Genomic DNA, 12,256 nt, shown 5'->3' with positions numbered 1-12,256 from the left:
AAAATCCTCACTGCAATCAAAACCAAATTTAATCTAATCACATATTAGTAACATGTAAGGTATAGGAGAAGTATATATACTTATTTCTTTAGAGGGTATATCCTGAGAGTCTACATACAACTGCTCTGGTAGATGGTCATTCACACATGTATACACAGTCAGCTAGCTTACTTAAAGATCTGTGGAGTCAAACTATCCATAGGAGAAATTATAAAATAATACATATTGAGTTTATAGATTATAATGCAAAAATATAACTTAATGATTAATGAATAAATCATACCATAATGTACTTCTATTGTGCCCTCAAAGATAACTAAAGTGTTTTACATTAATAAAAGCTTTCAAAAATGATATTGAATATAAGTTGTCTCAATATTTTTCCCTTATAAAGATCTATATGCTTTTCTATAATAAAAAGTAAAAACCATTTCATATTTTTTCTTGAAATTGAATCAACTTTAGCAGAAAGCTAAAACAAATAGATGGAGGAGTATGTAAATTTCTAAATTAGTGGTAATCATATTATGCAATATAAAGAAACAATGTATTTACTATGTTTATATGTTACTAATCCTAAAATTAAAATTCAAAAATTTTCCATTAAAATATGCATAAGAAAACAACATAAAATTAAATTGTAGGGATGATTCCACCAATTTTTTAAAGGTAGTGAAATCTGTTTCAAAAATTTGGATCCTCTCATTCCAGGCATGCAGGGATGGTTTAATATATGGAAATCCATCAATGTAATCCACCATATAAACAAACTGAAAGAAAAAAACCCACATGATCATCTCCTTAGATGAAGAAAAATCATTTGACAAAACCCAAAACCCATTAATGTTTAAAGTTCTGAAGACGTAGGGAATACAAAGCCTATACCTAAACACAATAAAGGCTATATACAGCAAGCCAATAGCCAACATCAAATTAAATGGAGAAATACTCAAGGAAATTCGTCTACAGTCGGGGACCAGACAAGGCTGCCCACTTTCTCCATATCCTTTCAATACGGTGCTTGAAGTTTTAGCGAGAGTAATAAGACATCAAAAGGAGATCAAAGGGGATCCAAATGGGAAGGGAGGAAGTCAAATTATCCCTATTTGCAAATGATTGGTAGTGTATATAAGTGAACCCCCAAAATTCTACCAGAGAACTCCTATAGCTGATAAAACCTTCAGCAAATTGGCTGGATACAAAATTAACTCAAAAAATTCAGTGGCTTTCCTATATACAAATGACATACATACCCTTCACAATAGCCACAAGCAATATAAAATATCTAGGCATAACTCTAACCAAGCAAGTGAAGGACTTGCTTGAAAAAAAAACTTTAAATCTGTGAAGAAAGAGATTGAAGATGACATCAGAAGATGGAGGGCTCTCCTTTATTCGTGGATCGGGAGAATTAACATAGTAAAAATGGCCATCTTGCCAAAAGAAATTTACAGATTCAATGCAATCCCTATCAAAATATCTACAAAATATTTTGAAGACATTGAAAGATCAATTCTCAACTTCATATGAAGAAACAGAAAACCCAGAATAGCAAAAGCAATCCTATACAATAAAAGATCCTTGGGAGGAATCTCCCTACCCAACCTCAAGTTCTACTATAGAGCAACAGTAATTAAAACAGCATGGTACTGGCACAGCAATAGGCCGGTGGATCAATGGAATCGAATCGAAGACCCAGAAATTAATACACACACATATGGTCACTTGACTTTTGACAAAGAAACAAAATCTGTTCAATGGAAAAATGATAGCATAATCAACAAATGTTACTGGTCTAACTGGAGGGCTACGTGTAGAAAAATGTAACTGGATCCCTATTTGGCACCGTGCACAAAACTCAAGTACAAGTGGATAAAAGACCTCAACATAAAACCAGAGACATTAAATTGGTTAGAAGAAAAAGTGGGGAAGAGCCTGGAAGATATTGGCACAGGAGACAACTTCCTGAACAGAACACCAACAGCCCAGGCCTTAAGGCCAACAATTAATAAATGGGACTTCATGAGGCTGAGAAGCTTCTGTAAGGCAGGAGACACTGTCAACAGATCAAAGTAACAGCCTATAGACTGGGAAAAGATCTTTACCAACCTTACATCTGACAAAGGTCTAATATCAAAAAAAAAAAAAAAAACCCTCAAGAAATTAAACACCACCAAACCAAATAATCCAATTGAGAAATGGGGCTCAGAACTAAAGAGAGACTTCTCAACAAAGGAATATTGAATGGCTGAGAAACACTTAAATAAATTCTCAACATCTTTAGTCATCAGATGAATGCAAATCAAAACTACTCTGAGATTCCATCTTACACCCATCAGAATAGCTAAGATAAAAAATTCAAGTGACACCACATGCTGGCGAGGATGTGGAGAAAGAGGAACACTCCTTCATTGCTGGTGGGAATGCAAACTAGTATAGCCACTTTGGAAATCTATCTGGTGCTATCTCAGAAAACTGGGAATAAGGCTTCCTCAAGACCCAGCTATTCCACTCCTTGGAATATACCCAGAAGATGTTCCAGCACACAACAAGGACATTTGCTCAACCATGTTCATAGTGGCCTTATTCATAATAGCCAGAACATGGAAACAGCCTAAGTGTCCCTCAGTAGAAGAATGGATAAAGAAACTGTGGTACATTTACACTATGGAATACTACTCAGCTATTAAAAACCAAGGAATTTCTGAAATTTGTGGACAAATGGATTGAACTAGAAATAATCATAATGAGTGAGTTCACCAAGAAGCAGAAAGAGTCAAATGGTATATACTCACTTATATCTGGTCACTAGCCCAAGGGGCATGTCCCATGAATGTCTTAACCAGGAAAGCGGGATAGAGGTGAGGACATCCTATTGGGACTCTATGTGAGAGAAGTATGGTAGATTGGGGAAATAGAGGGATCCAGATGGTCCTAGAAACCTACAAGAAGAACACTATGAAGGGCAGATCTGGGCCCAGGCGTTCTGCTCAAACTATGGCACCAGCCAAGGACAATACTTGCAGTAAACATCAAACCCCTACCCAGATTCAGCCAATGAAGAGGACATTCTCCACAGTTAAATGAAAAGTGGGGAGTGACTTTCACATGAACTCTGGTAACCCATATTTGACCATGTCCCCTTGATGGGAAGGCCTGTTGGCACTTAGAGGAAGGATAGCAGGCCACCAAGAAGAGACTTGATACCCTAGGACCATATGCAGGGGGAGGAGGTATCCCTCAGACACAGTCACAGGGGAAGGGAATAGGGTGAAAGTGGAAAGGAGGGAGGAATGAGAGGATACAAAGGATGGGATAACAATTGAGATGTAATATTAATATTATCAATAAAAAATTAAAAATTTTGGATCCTCTTTTGGACAGCATGATATTGTGAGAAACCAGTTTTTCACATCAGTCTCCTGTAATAAAGATCTATATTCAAACCATAGCTGACACATCATAAAAAATTTAAACAGAAAGTATTTAGGCATTATTTATGTTTGTTATATTTAGTTTTCAAAACAAAATTGATTTTTATATCAAGAAAAAGTTTATTTTCATGCTTTGATTTTATATCTATTAAAATACATGGCACACAATCTTTGCTAATTCTAAAAGACCCTTGTATTCTATGACTCTCATCTTGATGGTTCCTTTTGAGAAGAAACTCGTCACTCATGACAAGGATTCCTGGTTTGGTATGAAGTACTTGGCAGCACTGTTTCTGAGGGTCCCATCAAACAGGGATTTCTCTACTTCAGGCATATTTGTGCTTACAGTACTAGATAACAAACTGTTTCTCTTAGGATGTTTTATACATTATTTGCAAAGGTTACACACAAAATCTGATCCTTATATTGAAGATAAAATTCTCTTTACAGAGATATTTCACCACATGAGACTGTCATGGAGAAGACATGTAAGGAAGACTACATAACTGCAAAGTGAAAACTCAAGGTTAGATGTCTAGAAATAGGATAGAGAAAATGAAATGCCAGAAAGAAAGGACATGTTCAAATACAGAGCTCAGTGTGACATACTCATTTTTGGACATTTTAATGGGTGTTTTCCTCTTTCTACTTCAACTAAAGATTTTAAAACTCAAAAGAATGAGAAGACAGTTGCCAACACTTTGATATATGACTTCTACAGTGAGGCTGAATAGCAAGAGGAGACTCAATAAATTCTCAAAATGTACAAAAAAATTTCATATCTTTCTGACACAATCTACAGGTTTCTATACCATTTCTACTGTATGCTTTCCTCCCTCCAACTCTTACTGTGTCTTTCCACTCCTTCTCAAATTCATGTACAGTTTTCAAATAGCCAACCTAAAGCACATATAAAGAAAAATAACTAAAAGGACCCAGAAGGCTCTATTTGTGTATATGACTGTGTATGTATGTATGTATGTATGTATATATGGGTATAGATATGCACATATATGTATATATGTACACACATCTATATATTTGTATGTATATATGTATATTATTTTAAAAGTAAAGCTTTCTTGGAGCTCAAATGATTATATATATGTGTATGTATATGTATCATATAACATAGATTCATATATCTTTGTATATTGTACAACTGTCAACTTTTTTCAGTGTAATCAACCACTATAAGCACTGTTTTAATCCTTAAGATTTCAAGTAGGTAACAGAATAATATGAAATGAATATCTAAATTATATTTACAAATCAAAATATATTTATAAATCAAAAGAATAAAATATTTTGATGCTGGTATTCAAACATGTGGCTCTCCATATTCTAGAGTGGTCAACTTTCACTCGGATATATATTTTGCTGTCATATTTTGGGGAAATTTAACTATAATTTTTATGGATTATCCAAAAGTAGATATAAATTAAGCATTATTTTACATATTAATTTAATATTTTCAAATGGTTTAACTATAACTAAAATAAAATAATAAACAAGTATTATTTTCTACAAAAGCCCTATGGATATCTGATTGTGTTTTATCTCATAAATAATTTTCCTTCATTTTTACTAGAAACATGAATGACTTTCATTATTTGCTTTGATATAGCCACATTTGAAGTAATGTTATTCTGCTAAATGATCATCTCCCAGAAAGCATGTCAGATATCTGATTCAATGTGATGTATTTAAATCTCCTGGTTGTTGTAGAGTCAACCAATAGCCATGACTATTTCTGCCTTCACACACACACACACAAACACACACACACACACACATATCCTTTATTATATTTTTCATATCTTTTCAGTAAAAAATATTCAATTAAATTATGAAATTTCTTTGTGAATACTAATTATATAATAAGTAGCTGTTAATTATTACTAACATTAATCTTCTTTGAAATGCCCTTTGTTTTACAGAGATGTAGTTAAGATATATGAGATTTCAAAACAATTTTACTGTGCCACATAATATAATATGAATTCATAGACATACTGAATACGCTAACACTTTTTCCAATACTCAAATATGATATTCTTGAAAAACTATATTGTCTCAACTTAATAGAACATAATAGGCAAAGAAATTACTCTCATATTACTAAACAATTATTTCTAGCTTACAAAGACAGTAAGTTGTCAAGCCAACTTAAACTTTATTTCTCTGGATTTTATTTTACTGGACATCTTTCACTAGAAAATTCCCAGTAGTAGTTGTAATTGAAAGGCAGAAAACTTCATGGTGTTACATGCTTCAGGTTTTTCTCTTATTAACCAGAAGATTTTGGAATATTGGCTCCTTTCTATAGTGTGAAAAATGAAACATTTGTCTTTTAAGATATTTAGGCACTAATCCTTGCAACATATATAAAATATTTGGCTAGTTACTGATGTATGGGAAGACCTCAAAATATAAGCTCTTATTATTTTATATTAATGTCCAAAGAATAATGTTAGCTTCCTTGGAAGAACATAAATAGATTTTTTTTTCTGAGAAAAGAGAGTCATTTAGTTCTGAAAGTAAACTATAATCACAAATCTTATAATAAGGTTTCAGTCCATTACAGACAGATATATAATTCTGATACTGTAAAATTATAATGGTGCTGGAAATTTTTTATCACCTATTAATATTACTGCCATCCTATTTTCACAGTCCCTGTGTTACTTACATGGTATTGCAATAAGAAAATATGCCATGCTGATACTCAAAAAAACATATGTAATTAAGTACCAAATACTTAATAATGACAGCTGCAAACTATATTAATGATTACATATTTAGAATATTATACTTTTGTCACAGTTTTTGAGTGAAATCATATTTAGAAAAAAATTACTGCCTAACATTATGCTGTGTTATGCTGCCAAGAGGAGCCTCAGTCATGTTATGTTTCCATTTTTCTGTGACCTGTACCTCCTGGTTTTGTATGAATATATTGTGGTTCTCATCTAGAAATGACATCATCTAGAAATGTATTTCTGAAAATGTATCATTGTTGGGAAGAGTCTCAACCTATATTGTTCCTTTAGCATTCAGTGCACCAATATATTTCATGGCATGATTGTTTTATTCTCCAGTGGCCAGCCACATTTTCAGTTATATGTATGATATATTACCATTTATTTTATTGCTATTTTTATATATAAGAAAAACATGGATAAATTGTATCCAGAAAAAAAAAAACCATGAATTTTTATATGGCAGACTATATAGTACATGGAATCTAAAGCCCTTAATTTGAATTTTCAGAAAACATCAGAAAGAGAAACTATGGTTCATTAGTTACTTAGTTGGTATCACTAAGCATTTTGCCACCTTCTTTTTCTAAATGATATTATCCTAACAAGATGTAAATTTAGTTGTGAAATTCTATGTATCACAATATTTCAACATTTTTTCCTCAAAATAGCAGAAGCATGCGGAGCTGGAATTAATCTTCTTTGGGTAACTGCCTAAAAACGTTTAAATTTTATAGCAAAATTGCACATTAATATAGTGATCTAAGAAAGTTATGCAATGAGCACCCTTGAAGTATCATGTTTATCACTTAAGTACAAAGATCAAAAAATGGAGTGAGGCAAGAGATAAGTTTTTAAAACTATTGAGGCTTCTTTAGAAAACAGGATCAGTGTAATTTGTGGTGGCTTTGAATGTATTTGAGATTTTTTTCCTTTTCATTGGTAACATCAAATTTTAAAATTTAATTGACAAATAATAAGTGCATACATCCATGAATTACACGGTGATATTTTGCTACCCATATACATTGTAGAATGATTAAATAAATTTAACTAAATTATGTATCTTCTCAAATATTTCTCATTTCATTCTGCTCCTGTTTTTTTTAATACTAAAACCATTTATCATTCTCTTTTTGCAATCATGAAATATATATGTTGTATAATAGCATATCAGTGCTTCTACTTAATAAAAACTTTAGAGCCTGGAGAAGGGCGATGGCGGGAGAAGCACACATTGAGCAGAGGAGGTAGTGTCTGTGGAGATCCACAGAGGCTCACGAGATTCACAGGCTGCCATACCCACTGCTGTGCACTGGGTTAAAAACATTTGGTTTCTTTTGGGTGTACTATTGTATATAGTTAACATTGACAGTTCAGAGTATGACCCTGAACAGTCTACTTGCAATAACATTCTATTCTGTATATTTCAACAACTTCATGTACACACTCATAATAGAATTCAACAACATTTATTACAAAATGATTATCGCAAGTGTTTCTTAGCACCTGAGTTTGGTAGCACACTCCTTTAATCTCATCACTCAGGAGGCAGAGGTGGGTAGGTATTTGACTTTGAGGTCCTCATAGTCCTCATAGACAGTTCCTGAAAAGTCAGAGCTACATATTGAGACCCTTGTCTCAAAACAAACAAGAAAAAGAAAGCTATTTTTAACATGGTCAAATGTACATCATCGTTTCAGTCAGTGTTCTATTGTTTTGACGAGCCAATGACTAAACCAATTCTTATGAAAAAGAATTACTGGGGACTTGCTTAAAGTTTCAGAGTTTTAGTCCATTATCATTATGGCAAGAGCATGGCAGCACGCAGGCTGATGTGATGCAAGAGAAATAGCTGAGAGTCCCATCTTGATCCAGAGACAGAGCAAAAGAGACACTATGCTTGGCATGGGCTTTTGATTCTTGAAAGCCCACCTCCAGTGACATACTTGCTCCAACGAGGACACAGCTCCTAATACTTTTAAGTAGTGTAACTCCTTGGTGACTAAGCAATCAAATCTATGAGCCTATGGAGACCATTCTGATTTAAACCACCACAATCATGGCGATCAGGCATTCTCAAAAGATATGGGACATCTTCAATATTCAGGAAAACAATGCTTGTTTTCCAGTCTGTCTATAGGCACTCAGCTTTTGGTCATTCAGAGCATACTGGTATTTTTAGGAAAAAAACATTTCTAATACTTCTGTCTAAAGAGTTTTAATACAACTTATATGTTTTGAACAATAGGGTGTTTATATTAATACTATGTTCTCATCAACATGACAAATAAGTTATGAATCAAAATAGAAATGGATTGTGTATTAAATAAATTGTCCACCTTTGCTTACTAAAAAAGAAACCCAAAAAACAAAAAGCCAACAAAAAACAAAAAACAAAACAAAAAAACAGACACCAAACACCAACCAGGAAAGATCCAAGTCACAGCAGTACTGGCCCAAGCATCATCAGTGAAGATGTGATTATTAAGGTCATTCTCATGAAGATGATAATCTAGTTCCAGAGTACATGTGGATGGAAAAAGAAGAGGAATTCAATAGACAAATAGGAGTTGTGGGAAGAAGAATTTATTCAATGCTGTTTCCAAGAAATGCTGCAAGAAGAGCACGAATGTCTTTTTCCAGCTCAAGATCTCCCACAAACTATGGACCAAATCCAAGACCACTCTAATGATCTTGTTATCAGTGATGACTCTTCTCTAGAAGATCTTGTGGTCAAAAGCAATCTGAAACCAATCTCAAAGGAGTTTCTTCCTGGGGTAAAGTACTAACATATTGAGTAGCCCAGGCCACAATTTGTAAAGGCAGTATTAGAAGATTTCTTTGTAAATGCTCTCTCATCCCTGTGTTACACTTACACATTGTCAAAGTTGTTGTTAGTCTTGCATGCTTAATAAAGTGCTGAAACTGTTACTAAGTGAGAAGCTGTCACACAGTTACTGAAGGTTGAAGTGGCCCCATGGCTTCATGTAAAGACAGCAAATGAAGAAGCACAAGTCAACTGTGACAAAGAACCAAATTAAATAACCTCCAAATCTCACTGAATTGTCTGTGTTTGAGGCTGAACTGTTCCCTTAGGGTTAATTGAAACTTTCTAATGTCTGCATTTTGTGGAAAAAAAGTAAGTTAGTTTAAACCAGGTTCTGATTGTTAAGCCGATTTCTCAGTTGCATTTGTCCATCAAAAATAACCTTTTCTGGAGAAAGTCTATTAACTTGAAATCACTGCACAAGAATGTCTTTGACCAAGATTGTAAGGTAGTGGTCAGCTGGTAGCTAGTCTGGCTCTTACCTGGTGAATTACCATGTTAGGTATACTGAGTTCTCCCAGTGTTAAACTTGAGGAAATATGACTTGAGGTTTGCATCTTCTGAGAGTTCATTGCATTGTGCCATACATACATGAAGTCTAACACAAGACCAACACCAGGCCATAATGCAACTGAAGTACTAAAAATATGGTAGGATGATTTTGAGTGGTGCACTTCCTTCCTTGTGAACCATTCATTATGACTATAGTCTCCAGCAAAACTTCGTTTTTTTACTAAGCTAGAATTGTTCTGCCTTCTTAAACTTCATATTTGGGTAGGTTAATCTGCCATATGTGTTCAGTGTGAATAGTGTTTGATAATACTGTAAAAAATTAAATTTTTGGTTTTTTTCCCCTTCCACTCCTCCCCTGGCACCATGCCCATGCCAAATCATATTTTTTTCAAAAACATTTATAAAATAATAATAGTACTGAAAAAATAAATCTTTACACTTCTTGACCAATGTTTCTACTACTCCTGTGAAAAGCCCATGGGAAATTATAATTCTTCCTACTTCTATCCATTTATGTGAACTTACATTGATTTTATATTTTCACTCTTATAAATACTGTGACAATAAATCTTGAAGAACAGACCTTTCTTTGAAATGTTGATTTCAGCTTCTTCAAGTGTGCTCTTAGAAGCAGAACTGTTAGATCATGTGATACTTCTAAGTTTTAAAAGGAATCTTGATACTGTTTTTGAAAAGACTATACTAATTGAAAATACAGCCATCATTGCATGACTTACATAAAAATAACCCATAACATCACTGGTAGTTATTTTTCATCATTTTAATAATAGCTTGTCTAAAATGTATGTAGCAATAGCTTATAGTCTTAATTTCCATCTCTCTGATGATTTAATGAAGTTCTGCATGCTTCTCTACCTGCTGGCCATTTGTATATCTTCTTTGGAGACATGTCTATTCATGATTTTTACCAAATTCAATAGGTCTATTAGCTTGTTGATATTGAATAATGTTTTCCATGCATATTTTGAAGTTTAGTCCTTTATTCAATATATAAAGGAAGATTTCCATAATGTACGAGCACATCTATATAATCAACTTCAATTAAATCTCTTTCAATTTTTAAGTGTCTCCTCCTACACAGAACTATTAGAAAAAATAATTTCAAACATGCTATGAAAGAGATTATGAACACATACCCACTTACAATAATTTCAAAAAAATAACAAAGGGGTGAAAGAGTTCTATAATGGAATTGGAGGAGGAAAAGAGAGTCTAGGGAATAATATATATGCATATATATAATTTTAATTAAATTTTTATATACATTTATTTTATTATACATACATATATAATGAACAGCAAGAAGAATCATGATACAATCAGGAATGGTATAAATGTTACATTCATAGTGATTTGGCTATTTGTATTTGGTAACCTTGAAGAAAACATCTTTCCTATCTTTGTGAATCTAAAATTCTGAATGTAAATCAATATCTATCATATCTCATCTCTATTGATTTAAAACATCTACCTAGCCTGGCACAGTGGCACACACCTGTAACCACAGCACTCTCTGACACAGAGGCATGTGGACTATTGTGAGTTTGAGGCAAGCCTGGTCTGCAAATCAAGTCTAGGACAGCCATGGCTACACAGAAAAACAGTCTTGAAAATTTAACAAAACAAAACACCTATCTATCTAGACCTAAAAACATTTTAACCCCTAAACAATTCAGTTTAACTGTAAAACTAAACTATCTGGCCTTAACCTGGACCACAACTGCTATTCTCATTTTTAATGTTTAATTGTTTAACCATTTTCCCCAATTTTACTTGGGCCTCTTAACTACAAAGTAACCAAGAAATAAACTAAAACCTGAAATGTTGGAACTGCTACACACACACACACACATACACACACAGTACTTATATGTTCTGTATACAATTTTAAGTAGATATAAAATAATATAATTCTGTATGCTTTATCAAGCTTTATCAAGGTTTTTGTCCTTTTCTTCCTTTTTTATCCTTTGTTTTTCCTTTGCCTTCTGTCTTCATCTTAATGCCCACTGAATAGGAGGGAAAATATGACAGCATCCTTGGGTTAGTGAGTTTACATATGTTACAAATGAATGTACTATAACCATTTTACTAGACCAGTGTAATTTTTACTACATTATAAATATCATTATACACATAGATAATTGTAAGTACTACCTATCATCAAAGAAGCTTCTCTTTGAAGTAAATGTAGACCATCACAAAAAACAACAAATGTACACGCTACAGATAGTAGTAAATAATAGGATGCTCAGTCACATTTGAACAACGTATATCACTGTTCCAATATCTATGGCTCAGGAAAAAAGTAAAAGAGGTTTTAAGAGCCAGACTATCAGGAAGTCTGCTTTGAAACACTGTTTCCTAGACCTGGCTGCACAGACAAATCATAACAATATAATATTGATGGACATGTGGAAGGGGAAGTTATTCTTGGGTCCCAATCCTAGACAGAGAACTATAGGCAACTAATAAATGTTGGAAAATGGAAAATTCTCTTTTCTCAGAGATGACCCCTCTGACTGGTTGCTCAATGCAGGATTTTCAGCCTTGAAATTGTTTATACACAATAAAAATAGACTCATCAGATAGTATTTATATGTATATATAAATATATGTGCATACTCAAACATGCATAAAAATATATGTATAGAACAAAAATAATAAAAGAAAATGAGGGTATCATCTTGAGAGTT

General features: G+C 33.3%; 1 protein-coding gene and 1 pseudogene across 7 annotated transcripts in view; one reads left to right on the top strand and one right to left on the bottom strand.

Moving 5' to 3' along the window:
* The window catches only part of Dmd (dystrophin), a 2,465,896-nt gene that overhangs the window by 2,359,094 nt on the left and 94,546 nt on the right, over positions 1-12,256 (bottom strand). The gene's annotated exons all lie outside the window — the stretch shown is intronic.
* Positions 7,415-8,988, top strand: LOC127185217 (polyadenylate-binding protein-interacting protein 2-like; annotated as a pseudogene).

The sequence above is a fragment of the Acomys russatus genome, chromosome X, assembly GCF_903995435.1.
Source record: "Acomys russatus chromosome X, mAcoRus1.1, whole genome shotgun sequence".
NCBI lineage: Eukaryota > Metazoa > Chordata > Mammalia > Rodentia > Muridae > Acomys > Acomys russatus.
The sequence above is the reverse complement of the archived record's forward strand: the minus strand, read 5'-3'. Positions and strand labels throughout refer to the sequence as shown.